We start from the raw sequence: 19,626 nt of genomic DNA on the forward strand, positions 1-19,626 counted from the left end.
AACTTTGTGTAGAATTTTTTTTTTGTCATTTTCCAAAAACTTGTGGTAAAAAAAATAAAGTATTCCAATGACTTACCATGCCTCTCAGCAAATAGTCTGGGGTGTTTACTTTCTAAAAAATGGTCATTTGTGGGCGGATTGTGCTATCCTAGAATTTCAAAGCCTCTGAAACTGATGGGTAGTGAGAAAGTGAAATAAGGAATTTACGCACCATAAGGCTTTCAAAGTGCTCATTGGATTCAAGGAACTTGTATGCCGCCAGGCTGCCAAAAAGTCTCACACGTGTAATATTCCCATGCTCAAGAGAAGTAGGAGAATATATTTTGGGGTGTAATTCCAAATATAACCATGGCATGTGTGAGCAATATATCATTTAAATGACAACTTTGTGTAAATAAAAAAAAAATGTTTTATGTCATTTTCCAAAAACTTGTGGAAAAAAAAATAAATCTTCCATGTACTCAACATGCCTCTCAGCAGATAGCTTAGGGCATCTGCTTTCCAAAAAGGGGCCATTTGTGAGTGTCTGTTCTGCATTTTAGCACCTCAAGAAATGTGAGGCAGTCAGAAAGTAAAAGCTGTGTAAATTCCAGCATCCATACCATAGTTTGTAAACATTCACAACTTTCACACTACCCAATTAATATACACCTATTGGGATATTTTTTTTATCAAAGACATGTAGCAAAATAAATGCTGGCCTATAATTTATGACTAACTTTTTTATTGGATATTTTTTATAACAGAAATGAGAAAATATCGTTTTTTTCCAACACTTTTGGTCTTTTTTTGTTTACTTTGCAAAAAATAAAAAACCCTGAGGCGATCAAATACCACCAAATAAAGCTATATTTTATGGGGAATAAATTATATAAATTAATTTATGTACAGCATTGCATAACCGCACAATTGTCAGTTAAACCATCGCAGTGCCGTATAGCAAAAAATGGCGTAAATTCCATTATCTATACCATAGTTTGTAGACGCTATAACTTTTACATAAACCAATTAACATACACTTATTGGGATTTTTTTCCCAAAGACATGTAGTAAAATACATTTTGGCCTAAATTTATGAAGAACTTTGAGTTTATTGGATAATTTTTATAACAGAAATGAGAATATTTTTTATTTTCAAAATTTTTGGGGTTTTTTTTGTTTATAGCACAAAAAAAAACCCAGAGGTGTTTAAATACCACCAAAATAAAAGCTGTATTTGTGGTATAAAAATGACATAAGTTTTATTTATGTACAGCATTGCATGACCACGCAATTGTCAGTTAAACTAGTGCAGTGCCGTATAGCAAAAAATGGCGTAAATTACAGTATCTATATCATAGTTTGTAGACGCTATAACTTTCACATAAACCAATTAATATATACTTATAGGGATCTTTTGGCCACACTGTTGAAAAAAAAAACAATTGGTTCTCTATTTGTCCATATGTGAGGTGCATCCTTCAATACATCTATGTACAAACTAACACAGAAGGCTAGAACAGAACCTATGATGCACTCTTGAGAATTTATTATAGCAAAAATGATTCCTTAAAGTGATAGTAAACTCTTTATGGCACAGGGCTCTGAAGAAACAGCATGGGCATGCCATTCCTTCAGAGCGCATGCGTGGTTGAAGTCATCGGCTGCTGCCAGAGTAAATACCTCCTAAGCGGTACATGTTTAGGAGATATTTGCCATGCCTATATGTAAGCCTTGTTATAGGCTTACTTATAGGTAAAATTAAACCAAGGGAGTTTACTCCCACTTTAAAAGTCACAGTACAAAAAAAAAACACACACTCCAACCCACCACTATTAAAGAGTGACAGATCTGCCAAAAAATACCTAATTGGAGTACCTTCACTTTTAGCAGTTCCCCTCTATTGTAATGAGAAATGAATGTGCTCACTTTCTCCCTATTACTTGTCTGTAATCATAATAACCACTTCAGTTCCAGAAACTTTACCCCCCATCCTGACCAGGCCATTTTTTGCGACACGGCCCTGCGTTACTTTAACTGACAATTGCGCAGTCATGCAATGCTGTAGTCAAATTAAATTTATGTCCTTTTTTCCCCACAAATAGAGCTTTCTTTTGGTGGTATTTGATCCCCTCTGCTGTTTTTGCTTTTTGCGTTATAAACAATTTTAAGGAAAAAAAACATTTTTTATTTTCTGCTATAAAACATATTCAATAAAAAACTCAAAAATCTAATTTCTTCATATATTTAGGCCAAAATGTATTCTGCTACATAATTTTAGTAAAAAAATTCCAATAATCGTGTATTGATTGGTGTGTGCAAACGTTATAGCGTCTACAAGCTATGGGACATATACTGGAATTATTTATTTACATCTAAGTAATGGTGGCGATTAGCGACTTATAGCAGGACTGCGATATTGTGGTGGACATTTGTACACTAACTGACACTTTTTGGGAACCAGTGATGCTAATACAGTGGATCAGTGCTAAAAAAATATACACTGATCACTGTACTAATGACACTGGTTGGGAAGGGGTTAACATCTAGGGTGATCAAAGGGCTAAGTGTGTGCCTAGCTATGTGCTTGTGTAACACTATATGGCGCTGGCACAAGAGGAAGTGATGGATCATGTTCCCTGCTCTGCAGGGACACATGATCAATCACTTTCCCCTGCCATAACAGAGCTGTACCTATGTAAACATAGGCACAGCTCTGTTCTTCCTCCCTGCCAGACGATCTGTGGGTGCCGGCGAACATTCGTTCACAGCAGAAGCAATCCGCCGGCAGCGCGCACACGTCCTCTTGAGGTGGAAGTGCAAGAGCACGTGTATATATGTATATAATATGTATGTGTAAGTAAAACTGCTATAGGGTGGACAGCAAGTGGTTAGAGTAGATGTTAACCCTAGCTGGATGACATTTAGCTTCCTAAACCATTGTATATGATTAAAAACTGCCATTTTTGATAAAGTATTATTTTTCAATTGTTTTTGCTGCATTTTCATTTCCAGATAGTGGCAGGAGTTTACAGGCCTGTGTAGTGTGTTTTGGCATGGCTTAATTCTCCACCAGGGGTGCAGCTGGCATGGTGACAATACAAGAGTACAATTGGGATACAGTTGACACCCCGTATCTGGAAGTGCCTGAACAAAGGAATATCTGGGATGAGGAAGAGTGAATTCAGGCAGTCCATGGTTTACATTATACCCATTTGATTCCTAAAAAACTATGTGGCCCAAAACTGCAAAAAAAAAGTTTGCCTTTTATATGTAGTCAATATCAATAAATAATACAATCTTCTTCCAAATGTTAATCCTCTCAAAGTAATTTGTCAGTTATTAAAAGAAGAGTCCCATTTTCAAAATCCAAAGTCAACAAGTGTACACTGATTCATGAGCAAATATCAGTTAATTGCTGCATCAATCAAATGTAACCAAGGTTACTAAATCCTACTGACATTTATAAAAAAAAAAATAGCTCCTGTAATGTAGCTAAAACAATAATCCAGCAGAAAATTGAATTTCTGTATTTAGTCTGTTTTTCTGTTTATCATTTCAAAAAGACTATAAACATTTTGTACAGTAAAAGCAACCGTCTGACCCTCCTGGATGGAGGATCACATTACATAGACACTAAGTAAGGGGGTTGTTGAGTTGTATGTTTCCATCTGATTTTCTGCTTGGCAATTGTTTGATCTGAGGGCAGCATTGGTGAGTGTACTGTATTTAGCCCATCTGTGTGATTTTCCCTATTATACCCTAAACAATATGTACAGATAGCATCACAAAAATATGTAAGTTTTAGCCATCAGAGTGGACGAACACATCTATTGCAAATCAAACACCCACAGCTGAGAAAAAGAAATCTTGTGTGGCCTGACCCACCCAAGCATAGACAACCTTAATCCTTTTACTGTCAGAGCCAATTTTTTTTTGTTCATGTTAAAATGAACAGAATAAAATGTTGGTAAATTTTTATTATCTCATGAGATATTAGTGCAACTGTTTATCAAACCAAAAATTTCAGTAAAAAGTACACTAAAGATTATTTAAGGACACATAAAGCCCAAAAAATATCATAATTTACATTTTAAAAGATGAGTTTGTGGTGGGTAAATAGGTAGCAAACATGTCAAGCCTAAAAATTCCTTGTGAAATGGCAAAAATACTATGATGCTTTCACTCTACTCTATCCAAAACTAAAAAAACGTTTTGCCTTTAGTTATACTTTAATTCCTTAGGGAAATAATTGCAAAGCCCTGACATACTGAAACTGAGGTCATGAGAGGCTCAGCAGTTCCAACAAGACACTCTTGGGATAGAAGAGTAGGATCCCTGGGATATGCCCCACATAAGTAGCTTTCGTCTTCCTGGTTGACGCCTTCAGCAACAGAGTTTCAACAGATAGGTACACCACAGCCCTGGACCTGTAAAGAGCCCCACAGCTAACACACCTTACATAGGTGTCTAGGTGAGTGCCTTCAGCAGAGCCAACCATTACAGGTTATCTCTGCTTCTCCCTCACAGCAGGCTCTGGGTATGGCCCCCATTGCAAACCTGAGGTTCAGCAGGTCCAAAATGTGCCTCCTCTGGCCTTAACTTTTAGGATTAACTAGTATGGTATAAAGAGAGGAATGTATGAGTCCAATAATTGAGAGAGGATCCTATTCTTTCTAGACTGGTAACAGAACAATGAAGGTATTTGCATTGTTGTAGTCCTCCATACATGGAAATACCAGCCAGGCTTTAGCAGGAACTGCAATTTAGGAGCTACCACAATTTTTATTCTTAATAACACAGCAGTATCAATTACCCAGTGAATTGCTGATGCAAGTTAATATTTTTTCTTACCTCTAATCACAACTCTCATTTAATTGAACTAGAAAAAAATTGAAACACTATTTTCTAGGCCTCAGTTCTTATAAAACTATTAAACATTTTTAATGTACTCTGCAAAGATTTCACACTTTTATATTAGTATAATCTTGTCATACAAGACTTGTCATACAAGACAATATATACCATTATCACTACCATTCCACTGTACTATTCCAAGATGTACTTGGTTTCAAGATGCCTACCATAGTACAAAATTTGCACTAGTAAAAATGTGGGGCTACCCCGCAGGATTCACTGTAGTTTAACCTGTCCTTACCCAAATTAGTGCAGTGGCAGCCAGCCACACAGTGATCATCCATTCACTCTGGCTCATTAAACAGTCTAGGGGATGTCTTCTTAGTGTTTATTGCTGAAATAACTTGAAACAGGAGAGGGCAGTGGTGTATGGGATACTCCAAAACGGTAAGCACAGTTAGCAGAGAACACTTCTTGCTCAGCAGTGGCACAGTCTAACTCTCACAGCTGGGGCCATGATGTAGTTTTAGCACAAGTAGTGTTAAACTGGAACAATCTGGATCCTTATAGCTGGGAGCCACAAGGTAGTTTAAAGCACAGGTAATGGCTGACTGGTCTATACATTCATGGCTGGGGGCCATGAATTGAACTGCAGCACAAAATTGAGGCTCTACTTACAAAATCCTGGAACAAGGTCAGTCCATAGGTGCAGTCCCTTGGAAAGTAGTCCAGCATACAGTCCAAAAGTGCTCTAGGGGGCCAGCAGCCTCCTGAAACTCACAAGCGCATTCCCTTGTTGGGGAAGAAGAGTTTGTCCAGGCTCCATCCTATATATTACCTCTCTGACAACCTACTGGGCACAACTCCCCAGATATTGGACAAAGCATGGTAAACATTCAGACTGGATATTTGAATTTCCAATCATAAGCTCTGGAAGGTTTGACACAGAAGTAGAGGGAAACAATCAAATCCACAGTCTGTGGAACCATAAACAGACCCCAGCAATCACTCTCAGCTTTTCTGATTGCAGAGCAGGCCAAAGTAAATTTGAGTAGCATGCTATACTAGGAGGGTATTACAAAATATGCGGGCCTTGGTATGAACACATTTGGGTTAGTGAATTATAAAACATCTGCTATTGAATTATTATTTTCAGAAGCAGTTATCAGAAATTACGGCCTCCATATTTCTGTACAGGATCATTTTAAGAAGGTTTTAGAGGTTATACCTTTCATGCTAGCAGCTCCTCTTATTCTACATCCAGCACTTGTTTATATTTCATTTTATTATATCTGTTTCTACCTCGTATTACTATTTGATTACCTAAACTGATATCCTTTTTTTGAATATATATTTATTTTGAGAGTTTTCTAAACCCATTCATATAATCATGGAGATATTTGAATTTAGATCTAAACGATCAGTCATATCAGATGATGTCTTCACTTTTACGGAAGAAACTAATATCTCCACGGTTTATTGTTTCATCTAGCCAATCATACCACCTCCGAGATACGTACCCTTTGGGATATCTCTTTTCTGGAAAAATATATTAAAGAAAATATGGTACCTAGATCCCTAAGATGGGATATACCACCCGAGACTGACGATATCAATAGCAAAGCTGAGTGGTATTTGTTTTTTAATAATATGGGTTTAGAATTACTCAAACTTCTCATTTTGAGAAAAAATTAGTCCACCTAGACACTGAAATCAATAAGACCAGGGAAAAACTAATCCCATATATGGACAAGGAGGAATATAAATTAGAATCTGATAAACTAAAACTCCTCCTAAAGAAAACTGAAAAAGAACAGAGAATCAAGAAAAAGAAAAAATATTTGAGGGATTCTAATGATTATAAAGAAAAAGAGGTATTCAAGTGGGAAACCACAAGATATGACTTCTCTAATTCTCTAATACAATGAATGAGGATAGAGACCCGACACAGCCCTCAGTAAATAATCATCGCTGTATGAATATGTCTAGGAGGAACTCCTTTAAATCTCCCAACACTCCTAATTCTAGGCATAACCAACACCCCGTAGATACAGTTAAACCAAGTTTTAATGTATCTACTAAAAACAGATTTGAACCCTTGAAGAATGTTTATAGCCCCTCCATTGATTATAGAAACATGAGACAACATCCCCTGGCCGAGCATAGGCAACACCATAAAGGCCAAAACCATAGGCCTAGTAACCAGAATCAGAACAGACCTTACGTTAGACCTAGATTAGATTCTAGGAGCAATATGAGGAGATATTCCGATAACTTTGGGTCAGGCCCAGAACAATATTCTCAGAATAACCAACAGAACTACCACAATCACCCTTATGACCGACCCACCAACTAACTCACATAGAATGGGCCCTTCCCGTAATAATACATACCCTCAGTACAATAAGTCCTCCTACCCCAACTATAATGACAATTACAATTATAATTATACTGAGCAAACTAATGGGGAGAACCAAGTTAGACCTCAGTACCATCCAAAACAACACCAAAACCATTTTGTTAGGGAGAGGCCCTGTACACAAAAGAAGTTTAAGACCAGAGGAAGAAGAGGAGGTAAACGGTGCAATGGACAAAAGGCGAAGGACTTAAATAAGGACGGAATTTTTAATTTAAGCAAACAATCACTGACTAAAGAAGAGCTTACACTCCTCAATAAAGGCTTAAAATATGCCCCAACTGCTAGGCTCAATAAATTTGATACATTTATTGACATTTATAAATTTTCCCAGAGATTGTCTTTAAAGAGACATTTCCTTAGCAACCCTACTACCCGAGAAGTTGTCAATCAAGACCTATTAGGTATAAAAACATATAACCTGAAAAATGCTTCACTCTTCAACACTCCTGCTCATTCCCATATTAATATTTTCAAAAATATGATGATTAGAGATTTAGATAATTTGAGGGTAAAAAAACCTGAATCACCAAGGTCCCAAACAAGTGGATAAGATAATGGATAACCTTTTGAAGGAGAAAGACCTCGTAATCCGCCCCGCCGACAAAGGGGGTGTTGTAGTAGTACTCGACAAAAAGGATTACCTAACACAAGTATATGACATTCTTAATGACAAAGATACCTATACCGAATTGCATAGGAACCCACTTATCCCTTATAAAAAAATATTAAAGGGAATACTAAAATGGGGCTTTGAATCAGGTATTTTAAACAAAAAGGATTACCTTTGTCCCATTGCCCCCAAATTACCTGTCCTTTATTGTCTCCCGAAAGTACATAAGAACCCGGTTAACCCCCCAGGCAGGCCCATAGTAAGTGGCATTGGCTCCCTCACTTCTCGTGTAGGGAAATACATTGTGCTGACGGTATGTCAACGGCAGAATTTTCTCTTGATATGGCTGAGGACATACCCATCTCACAAAAAAAGTTTATACTGGAGTTACTTGAGTTCGCTATGAGCCATAACTATTTTTGGTTTGGGGGTAAATACTATTTACAAACCACCGGTGTTGCTATGGGGGCACAATTTGTCCCCAGTCTAGCCAATCTGTTTATGGCAAGATGGGAAGAGGATCTAATTTATTCCAGAGAATGGCCACACACTTGCTATTCTACCGATGTTATATAGATGACATTTTACTTCTCTGGAAAGGGGATGAATTCTCGTTAACAAGTTTTTTTACCACTTTCAATTATAATAATTTAAATATTAAACTTACTTTTCAGCACAGTTACAGTGAGATCAACTTTTTCGATTTGACACTTTTTAAGGGTGGTACAAGAGTTTTTTTAAAGCCACAGACAGAAATAGCTTTATACCAAAAGACAGCTGTCACCACCTGAGATGGCTGGATAACATCCCCAAAGGGCAGTTTCTGCGCATACGCAGAAATTGTGATAAAATTGAGGACTACATCATCCAATCAGAAACCCTTAAAAAACGTTTTTTGGAAAAAGGCTACAATGCTGTTACGTTAGAAAAAGAAATTAAAGAAGTGAGCAACCTCAACAGAGAAGACCTTCTGGTCCCAAAAGATAACAGTAAAGGGGATAGGTTTTTTCCATGTATCACGAACGTTTCCATTCAATATAAACAAGTGGCTAGAATCATTAAGAAAAACTGGTTAATACTTAAAAATGCCCCAATATTAGGCACTGCCTTACCAGATTTCCCTGAAATCCCATACCAGAAAGCTCTTCCTTATCCCCCAACATTATAAATCCACCTAAACATCTCTCTCTGTGCTTCAACCAAAAAGGATTTTACCCATGTAATAGATATATGCTATGTGTTAGTAATGGTATCCATAAAAAAAACAGTGAAAAGCTTCCGTTCCAACACCACCGGCAAGTTGTATGACATTCAAACAGTCATCACATGTAACAGCACACAAGTCGTATATCTCCTTGAATGTTCATGTGGATATATCTATTACGTACCCTCACACCACTTGGCCTCAACATTGACCTTGACATAAATTGCTTTATTGACACCAGTTAACCTATTTCTGTCCCATATTAATAATTTTTTATACATTACGTACCTTTTATTATATATACTGTATTCAAAATCTACTAATGCAGGTTTATAATATATTATTTTTCATAATTTTATTTGACTCATCACCTTTTATTAATTTTCATATTTTCTTATATGATTAATATTATAATTATCCTTCTATTTGCCTTTAATCATCCCCTATTTTAGACTTCATTTACAATCTCACTGTATATTACTTTATATTAGTTTTATATTAGAGATCCTACTAATTTTCTGATCTAATGGCCTGGTCGGGAGGTATTTCATTATTATAGGGACGGCAATATCCCTTCCCCTTGCTTTATGAGTTATATCTAATTATTACTATTTTTATGATAATTATCCATATTTGTTTTAAATATTTGCACATGAATTTATCTGTTTTATTTAATGAGACCAGGAAGTAATACATTTTTTAAATATATCTTTTATATTATCTCTATTTCCATATCATTTGGATGATTTGTATCCTATTAGGATTTTTATGTTGTTTTTAAATATCTCCCTTTTTACTCCCATTATATGGGACTATCAACCCCAATTGGTGATCTATTTTTATAATTTCATTTTTAATAGTCTATTGTATTCATGTATTATATCATATGTATGTTTCCCATTTCAATTATGCACATCTGCACATTATGCCACAGCAACACTGTAAAACTTCCCACAGGGGTGATGTTCTGGCACTTGTAGTCCCACAAACTATACTGTGCGGATATTCCTTTTTTCTTGTTGATCTATATGAGTATTTGAGAGCTGTCCAGTTTCATTATGAGATTTGCCCCACATTTACCATCAAATTATGCAGAATGAATGTGTACTGTTCATTAGGACTATCATTAGTTTCGAACGTGGAGAATAATTCCCTCTTCTGTCTTCTCTAAATGGGATGTCTCCTATGTGTTGCCTGGCATATTGGGCTTCAAGGAAATGGCCGCCATTCGCATGCTTCACGCACGCGCATGCGCATGCTTTGCGCACGGACGGTAACTACGCTAGCGGATGGTACTGCGCAGTACACTATATAAGAAATGTCATGAGGAGAGGCACACTTCCTTTGATAACGTACAGGCGCACAAAACATGTTAGGAAGCTGCCTCATAGATTGACGTCACACCGCACAGCCCATGTGGATGGCCGGCGGCCATCTTAACTACTGTCAGTTTGCCTTTTGAATGTGAGCTATTTTGCTTTTACTCTGTTACCCTGTTATCTAATAAAGAAATACTGCACTATGGAAATTCTTTTTGCTCTGGCTCATTTGTCATGAGTCATCCCTACAAGGAGACCTGTGGTGACTCTGCATTAATTACGAGTGGGGCTCCTCCTGGTGGCTGAATGAGTGTAATCCTGGTGCGTGGATATCCTGATGGTGTGCTGCTTATCCCACTGACGCCCACTAGATGACCCGGTTTTCCAGTAACCAGATGCAGATGACCAGGAGTTGGTCCTAATGTACTCAAATGCGCATTGATTTGCGCTCTCTGGTTAGTGCAATCTACATCCATTTATTCTAACACCACGATCACGGATTTCCACTGTTTTTTAATTGAAAGTTGCTTCACTTTATGCACCTTTAAACGCCAACTTGGGACGTTTACCACAAACTCTATTTGCAAAATGCCATAGTGCGTTTATTTATTTATTTAATTCATGCTGATGTGTTTTGATTGCTGCTATTAACACATTAACCACCATATTAACCACCATATGGTCATTCATATTTTATATTCTGTGAGTCAGAGTTTGACCTATTCACTTATGATCTATATGTTTTTAGTGCAGCATGTTTATTGTATATATGTCTTTTAGAAGGTTTTAGAGGTTTTACTTTTCATGCTAGCAGCTCCTCTTATTCTACATCCAGCTCTCGTTTCTATTTCATTTTATAGGATCATTTTAACTGGTTGCCGACCAGCCACAGTACATTTACTGCAGTAGGGCGGCACCGCTGCGCAAAATCACGTACAGTTGCAAGAAAAAGTATGTGAACCCCTTGGGATTACGTGGAGTTTTGCATGAATTGGGCATACAATGTACTCTGAACGTCATCTAAGTCACAACAATAGAAGAACACAGTCTGCTGAACATAATACTACACAAACATTAGATGTTGCCATGGTTTAATTGCACATAACATGTAAATATTCACAGTGCAGGGAGGAAAAAGTATGTGAGGCCCTAGCTTAATGACTTCTTCCAGAGCTAATTGGAGCCAGGAGTGAGCCAACCTTGACTCCAATCAATGTGATGATTTTGGATGTGTTGCTGACAGCTGTCCTGCCCTTAAAAAACACACACCTGTTTTGGGTTTACTGGTTTCAAGAAGCACTGTCTGATGTGAACCATGCCTCGTAGAAAAGAGCTCTCAGAAGACCTACGATCAAGAATTGTTGACTTGCATGAAGCTGGAAAGGGTTACAAAAGTATCTCCAAAAGCCTTGATGTTCATGTGTCCACGGTAAGACAGATTGTCTACAAATGGAGAAAGTTTAGCACTGTTGCTACTCTCCTTAGGCGTGGCCGTCCTGTAAAAATGACTGCAAGAGCACAGCGCAGAAGCTGCATGAGGTAAAGAAGAATCCCAGAGTGTCAGCTAAAGACCTACAGAAATCTCTGGCACATGCTAACATTTTTGTTGACACATCTACAATAAGGAAAACATTACACAAGAATGGAGTACATGGGAGGACACCACGGAGGAAGCCATTGCTGTCCAAAAAGAATATTGCAGCACGTTTGAAGTTTGCAAAAGAGCACCTGGATGTTCCACAGCACTACTGGCAAAATATACTGTGGACAGATGAAACCAAGATTGAGTTGTTTGGGAAGAACACACAACACTATGTGTGGAGAAAAAAAGGCACAGCACACCAACATCAAAACCTCATCCCCACTGTAAAACATGGCAGAGGGAGCATCATGGTTTGGGGCTGCTTTGCTGCCTCAGGGCCTGGACGGATTGTTGTCATTGATGGGAAAATGAATTCCAGAGTTTATCAAGACATTTTGCAGGAAAACGTATGACCATCTGTCCGCCAACTGAAGCTCCGCAGAGGATGGGTGATGCAATAGGACAATGACCCAAAGCATACGAGTAATTCAACAAAACAATGGCTGCAACAGCACAGAATACGCCTTCTGGAGTGTCCCAGTCAGAGTCCTGACCTCAACCCGATTGAAATGCTGTGTCATGACCTTAAGAGAGTGATTCACACCAGACATCCCAAGAATATTGCTACACTGAAACAGTTTTGTGAAGAGGAGTGGTCCAAAATTACTCCAGATTGTTGTGCAGGTCTGATCTGCAACTACAGGAAACGTTTGGTTGAGGTTATTGCTGCCAAAGGAGGGTCAACTAGTTATTAAGTCCAAAGGTTCACATACTTTTTCCTCCCTGCACTGTGAATGTTTACATGTTATGTGCAATTAAACCATGGCAACATCTAATGTTTGTGTAGTATTATGTTCAGCAGAACTGTGTTCTTCTATTGTTGTGACTTAGATGACGTTCAGAGCACGTTTTATGCCCAATTCATGCAAAAATCCACGTAATCCCAAGGGGTTCACATACTTTTTCTTGCAACTGTATATATACATGATTTTGCATATTGGGTAGGGGGCGCGTGCGACCGCCCTACCCGCACCGTCGATCGCGGAGCCTGGTGATTACCAGCAATCACTGACAGAGAGGACGGCTGCAGTGTTTACACTGCAGCTCTCCTCCCTGTCAGTTTCCAGCATACTGTTCCGGATACCAGAGTTCAGCTTTCCGGATCAGTGTATTCCTGTGAAGAACACAACCCCCGCCCCCTAGTGAAACACTCACCTCACACGGTTAACCCTTTGATTGCCTCCAAAAGTTAACCCTTCCTCCCCAGTGCCATTAGTACAGTGTCAGTGGGTTTTTTTTTTTTGCACTGATCACTATATTGGTGTTACTGGGGATGTCAGTGACCCCAAGTCAGTTCCCCCCCCCAGTGTCAGAATGTCCGCCGCAGTCCTGCAGTCCCGCCATAAGTCGCTGATCGCCGCCATTATTAGTATAAAAAAAATTTAAATTCCAGTACATATACCGCCATTTGTAAACGCTATAACTTTCACGTTAACCAATTAATTTACACATATTGTGATTTTTTTTTAGTAAAGACATGTGGCAGAATACATTTTGGCTTAAATGTGTGATGAAACTTGATTTTTACATTTTTTTACTGGACATGCTTTATAGCAAAAAGTCCAAAATATTGTTTTTTTTTTCAAGATTGTCAGACTTTTTTTTTTATAGTGTAAAAAATAAAAAACACACAGGCGATCAAATACCACCGAAAGAAAGCTCAATTCGTAGGGAAAAAAGGACGTGAATTTAATTTGGGTGCAGCGTTGCATGACTGCACAATTGTCAGTTAAAGTAAAACAGCGACATAACACAAACCGCTTCTGTAAATAAAGATCACACAAGCAGCTAAATATTCCAATATAATGTGTACCTCAGGGTACAGGTTAAGAAGAGCTGGTAACACATTACAATGTAATAGAACAAACAAATTACTCTTTTCTGGATAGCAAAATCATCCTAAATTGTTGTTAATAAATCCAAGAGGTGAATCATACTCATGTATGATAACATAACTACTTTGTCTCCTGATTTTTTTTCTTTTATACATATTTTCTATTAAGCCTTAAAGAGTCCATTGAATATTATTTTCTACTGACTATTACAAATATAACCTTTAACAGCTCTCCAGGCCTTTCTAATCTTCTTTAAAGATCAAGATATTCAAATATTATACTAAGTGATAGAACTCTGCCTTAAGAAGATGTCAGAACAAATGCAAAGTAGAGGATTTATTGTAAAATTACTCATGAGAACTTGTAAGCTATGCAGATCTCCAAAGCACTAATCCTATAAAACACTAATCCTATAAGACACTCATATGAACAATTGAACAATAATCTATGAATAATAGCCATTGCAATTCCATAATTATTTTCTAACTGAATTTATGCATAGTGTTCATATGGTATTGAAAACCATTACCTTGCATGTTACCATACATTTCATTAAAAGGAAAGGAACCAGTCAGTACAGAAGTATCCTGTCACTGACTTAGTTAGGCTCCATGCACACTGGGTGTTTTAATAACACTGGTAATGTTAGCTGTGTAAAGTCACGTTAAAAACGTGAGGTTTTCAGCGTTTTTTAGCGTTTTTCACTTTTTTTTTAGCTTTTTAGTTTTTTTTTCTTTTACCAAAAAACATTTTTTTTTTTGCCAAAAAAAGTCCAAAAGCATGGGTTTGTTGCGATTTACTGCATTTTTCCGCATTTTGCCGCGTTTATCAGCGTTAGAGCATTTTTACAGCAAAAAAACTCCTCTAGGAACCAACTAGTTCTGTGTTTTTTTTCCAGCCAAAAAACATCCCTGCCAATAAATGTTCATTACAGTCTATGTGTACATGGACACATAGAATAACATGCTGGGGAGTTTACTGGCTGTAGAAAAAAAGGTCAAAAGCCAAAAGCAGCAGCTGTAAAATCATCTAGTGTGCATGAGGACTTAGAAGATACATGTTCAAGACCTGCCATCTTTAATGTTCCATCTTTAATGTTCCAGACTTGAAATGGTTAAAAATATAACATTGTTTGATAATTTTGAATTTTGCAACTGAGTAACGTTAATTCATCAAAATACATTCTGCCTCTATTAATACAAATGTTTAGGTACTCTAGGTCATCACAGATCGTTTTTATGTAAAACACTTTAAATAATTGAATAAAAAGTGTTTGGAATAAATTATTACAAAGCTTTGACGTGTTGAAGTGATGTGATGTTGAAGTGATGATGTGTTGAAGATGGACGCTTGCTCACTCACAGCAAAACAATGTATGTCCTTGCCTAAACCAATGAAGTTTAAATTAAGGCTTGAGACTGTAATAGGGTAAATAGTAAAAGATTTTTGACATTAGGTGTACCTTCTTCTCTGCAGGTCCTCATTTGCCACAGGAGTGACCTTTCGGGGGTCCCATAATAATAATAGATAAATACTAGATAAAAACAATATTGAAGCCTGACCCTAAACCAACATTTTTCATTTTGTGCAGGGGCAAATGGGGAGGGGGGGTGTCTGGAAACACAGGTATTTTTGTTGAGTGGGGAAGAATTAAAACATGTTTTTTGTTTTTTAGTTTTCTGTGTCTTCGTGTCCTGAAGATACACATTATCTGATTTCCTCTGCTCATTTCACTCAGACAGGAGGTGAAGGAAAATTTCCCCAACACTACAGAACATTGAAAAAAGAAAAAAGTTTGACTGCAGCTTGACTTAAACCTGCATTCAAATTACTATAAAATAATAAAGCTAATTAAACCTCACACACACAGCTCGAAAATTAGACAACAAAATTCAATATCTTCTTTTATTTAACACATGCACAGTTCTTTTCTTTTTTATCATCTTCCCCAAAATGAACACTTTCTTTGTTTTTCAATATATACTTGGCATATAAAGTGTCATAATGCAAAATCATACTCATTCTTTGGCACTGCAAATATGCTCATTCTATGGCACCACAACATTCAGTATAATGTGAAGCTCAGTGGGGGATACAGTATCTTCTTTCAGCAATCATTTTAATCAAATACAGATGATGAAAAGATGAACTCATGGTATACTTGATTCAGATACACACAGTGCAGAGGAAAGCCAGTCTTGGAAGGATAAAATCTTTTTTTTAACTTGTTTGAAAATGTTGTAGGATTTTTCAGTTTTTGAACTATGATCTTTCTTGTATCTTTTATGTTTTCTGTCAAAGTCTGCTGCTGTATTTGATGCAGGAATAGGGGCCCAAGGTATTGACCTATAAATACCTGCCCTTTTCACAGAACTAATACTAAATTTCAACAGGTGTTGCAAGATTGGGTGCCTAGGGCTTTGCAATTATATTTTCTGATTAAAGGTGATACAGCATTTTATGTGGAAGTCAATTTATCTCCACCCTGAAACATGGAGAGCTTAGGGCCAGATACATTGACTCCACTTAAGGTCCTCTGAGACAGCACAGTATATGGAAGGAGTACATTGCCGTGATCCATGTAATAATACTTCAATAAAGGTTCCCAGTTTCATACAAGGTGCATGGCTCTGATAAGATTCTGCAAGCAGGCACAGATATGCTAAAAATAGGAAAATACCCTCATTTGAAAAAAAACTGTTCATGCTTTCATCGGATCAATACTGACTGCTGCCAACAAGTAGCAATTAGTTTGTGGCTCATTTTATTGATGGCGTTCAAAGAATGTACCTGAGATTGTTACGAAGGCTTGCTGAAATGTCCAGATAAAGTTTTTGCTTACAAGTGGAACTCAAATCTTTGTCTTCCATAATAATGATAGTAATTTTTTTTTTTTTTTAAATCTTACTGAATAGCAATTTTTCTCTGCCTTTTTGATATGTACAAGGTGTCTTGTGTTCACTGTGAACTTCCCAACAATTTATATAAAATACTGTTGCACATTTCCATGATTTAGACCTCATTCACCCCAGAGTGTGAATTTTGTAGCTTGAAGCTAAAAAAAATTATTATTTTCTATGGTGGTGATTCACACCTCAGCTCCAAAATGCCTGTAGCCGAACACCTGAAGCACAAAAGTTTTGGAGCTGCTTTTGTAGCTCAATTCGGGAAGATTCTAGCATTTTTCAGATGTTTTTCATCCCATTGAAATACATAGAAATGTGTGCATATTACATTTAGGATGTTTTAGTGCATTATTTTGTGTGTTTATGGCTCCATACACAATAGTGTTTTTAAGCTCCTAGAAGCTGGTATTAGCATTTTATTTCTGCTCCTATTAGTTAAATAGTGTTATCCTATGTGTCCATGCACAATACTTTAGCCTATTAGCCTTTTTTGGAGCTTCAGCTTCTAGGAGCAGAAAAACATTGTTTTTATAGTGTTTTTTGGAGCGGTTTTCCAGCAGAAAAAAATGTTGAATGCTCCTAAATGATCCTAAACACTTCTAAATGCTATTAAAACACTTTTTATTAGCTTTTTTTCAGCTTTTTTCTTCTGCATGTACTGTAATAATGCTAATAAATTGCTAACCCTAACACTAAACACTCCTAAATGTTACTAAAACGCTACTACAAGCTGGCACAAAAATGCTATTATCAGTGTTTTTCTAGCATTTTTGGGGTTATAAAAAAACTAGTGTGCATGGAATCTAAGAGCATTTTTCAGCTCCTATGAAAAATTAAATCCCCAGTGGGAAATGACCAAATTTTGCCAGGAAGACACAAATTAGCCATTTTAGTACCAGGCAAGATGAAGGAGACACACTCTCTCTGTGACCTAGTGAGGGAGCACTCCTGTATTTGTGATCACCAGGACTCCATTTACAAGGGTAGAGTGAACAAGAGAAGGGCATGGGACCAAATTGGCAGACAGATATTTCTGGATTGGGAGTGATTCAGAGGCCCTGTGAAAGAAGATAAAAAGTAAATTTTGTAATCTTTTACATCTGTTTAGCAATGACACTGTATGCTATGTCTCACTGGTTGCATTTGTGAACTAGTTGAAACCTTTTTATTAGTACTACATTACACTTAGGGCTGCTTGTAGAAATCTTAGAGCACCATACAACCTACCTGACAGGCCTCTCTCCACCCAGAAAATAAAAAGATTTAAAAAGAAGTTGAAATCGTATATATTTATATACAGTGAAGGAAATAAGTATTTGATCCCCTGCTGATTTTGAATGTTTTCCCACTCACAAAGAAATGATCAGTCTAAAAATCGAATGGTAGGTGTATTGTAACACTGAGAGACAGAATAGCGACAAAAAAGTCAAAAGAAATGCATGTCTAACAAATTATGCACTGATTTGCATGTTCATGAGGGAAATAAATATTTGATCCCCTATCATTCAGCAGGATTTCTGGCTACCAGGTGTTTTTCATACAGGTAACAAGTTGAGATTAGAAGCAGCCTCTTAAAGGGAGTGCTGCTTATCTCATTTTGTTACCTGTATAAAAGACACCTGTCCACAGGAGCAATCAAACAATCAGACTCCAAACTCTCCACCATGGCAAAGACCAAAGAGCTGTCCACGGATGTCAGTGACAAGATTGCAGACCTACACAAGGCTGGACTTGGTTACCAAACTATCGCCAAGCAGCTTGGTGAGAAAGTGACAACAGTTGGTGCAATCATTCGCAAATGGAAGAAACACAAAACAGTGAGGAATCATCCCAGAACTACTCGTGAGGATGTTATCAATGATCTCCAGGCAGCTGGGACCACAGTCACCAAGAAAACAATTGGTACCACACTACGCCAACAAGGATTGAAATCCTGCAGTGCCCACAAGGTCCCTCTGCTCAAGAAAGCACATGTCCAGGCCCATCTGAAGCTTGCCACTAAACATCTGAATGATGCAGAGAAGGACTGGTTGAAAGTGTTGTGGTCAGATGAGACCAAAATCGAGCTCCTTGGCATCAACTCACCGTGTTTGGAGGAGGAGGAATGCTGCCTATGACCCCAAGAACACCATCACAACTGTCAAACATGGTGACGGAAACATTCTGCTTTGGGGGTGTTTTTCTGCTAAGGGGATAGAACAACAGCACCGAATCAAAGGGACGATGGATGGGGCAATGTACCGTCAAATTTTGGGTGAGAACCTTCTTCACTCAGCCAGGGCATTGAAAATGGGTCGTGGATGGGTGTTCCAGCATGACAATGACCCAAAAAACATGGCCAAGGCAACAAAGGAGTGGCTCAAGATGAAGAAAATGAAGGTCCTGGAGTGGCTTAACCAGTCTCCAGACCTTAATCCGAAAATCTGTGGAGGGAGCTGAAAGTTCGAGTTACCAAACGTGTCAGAGCCTGGGATCAAACCTGGGCCTTCTGCGGTGAGAGGCAATGTTTCTTCTCACTGAGCTACCTGGGATGCGGGACAACACTCTGCCTGATCTATTGGACAATCCTGCCTTGTCCCTTGTTTTCTGTTGAACCTTGAACTCCTTGCTCCTCCCATGAACTTCCTGATAAAAGCCATGCCTCTGCAATTCCTCTTTGCCAGATTACTGTGCCTTACCAGCCAATATCCCGCTTATCGGTCCTGCTGCCATCTACATCTTTGCTACTGACCTTTGGCTTGCTACTGACTATGATTTTGCATCATCCTCATCTGCTACCATTTGTGACCGACCCTTGGCTTGTGGCTTACTCCGTTTCTGTTTGATCCCTAACCTGTTTGATCCGTATTGGTTTC

Source organism: Staurois parvus, unplaced genomic scaffold, assembly GCF_062004578.1.
Source record: "Staurois parvus isolate SC_StPar_1 unplaced genomic scaffold, SC_StPar_1.0 ptg000090l, whole genome shotgun sequence".
NCBI lineage: Eukaryota > Metazoa > Chordata > Amphibia > Anura > Ranidae > Staurois > Staurois parvus.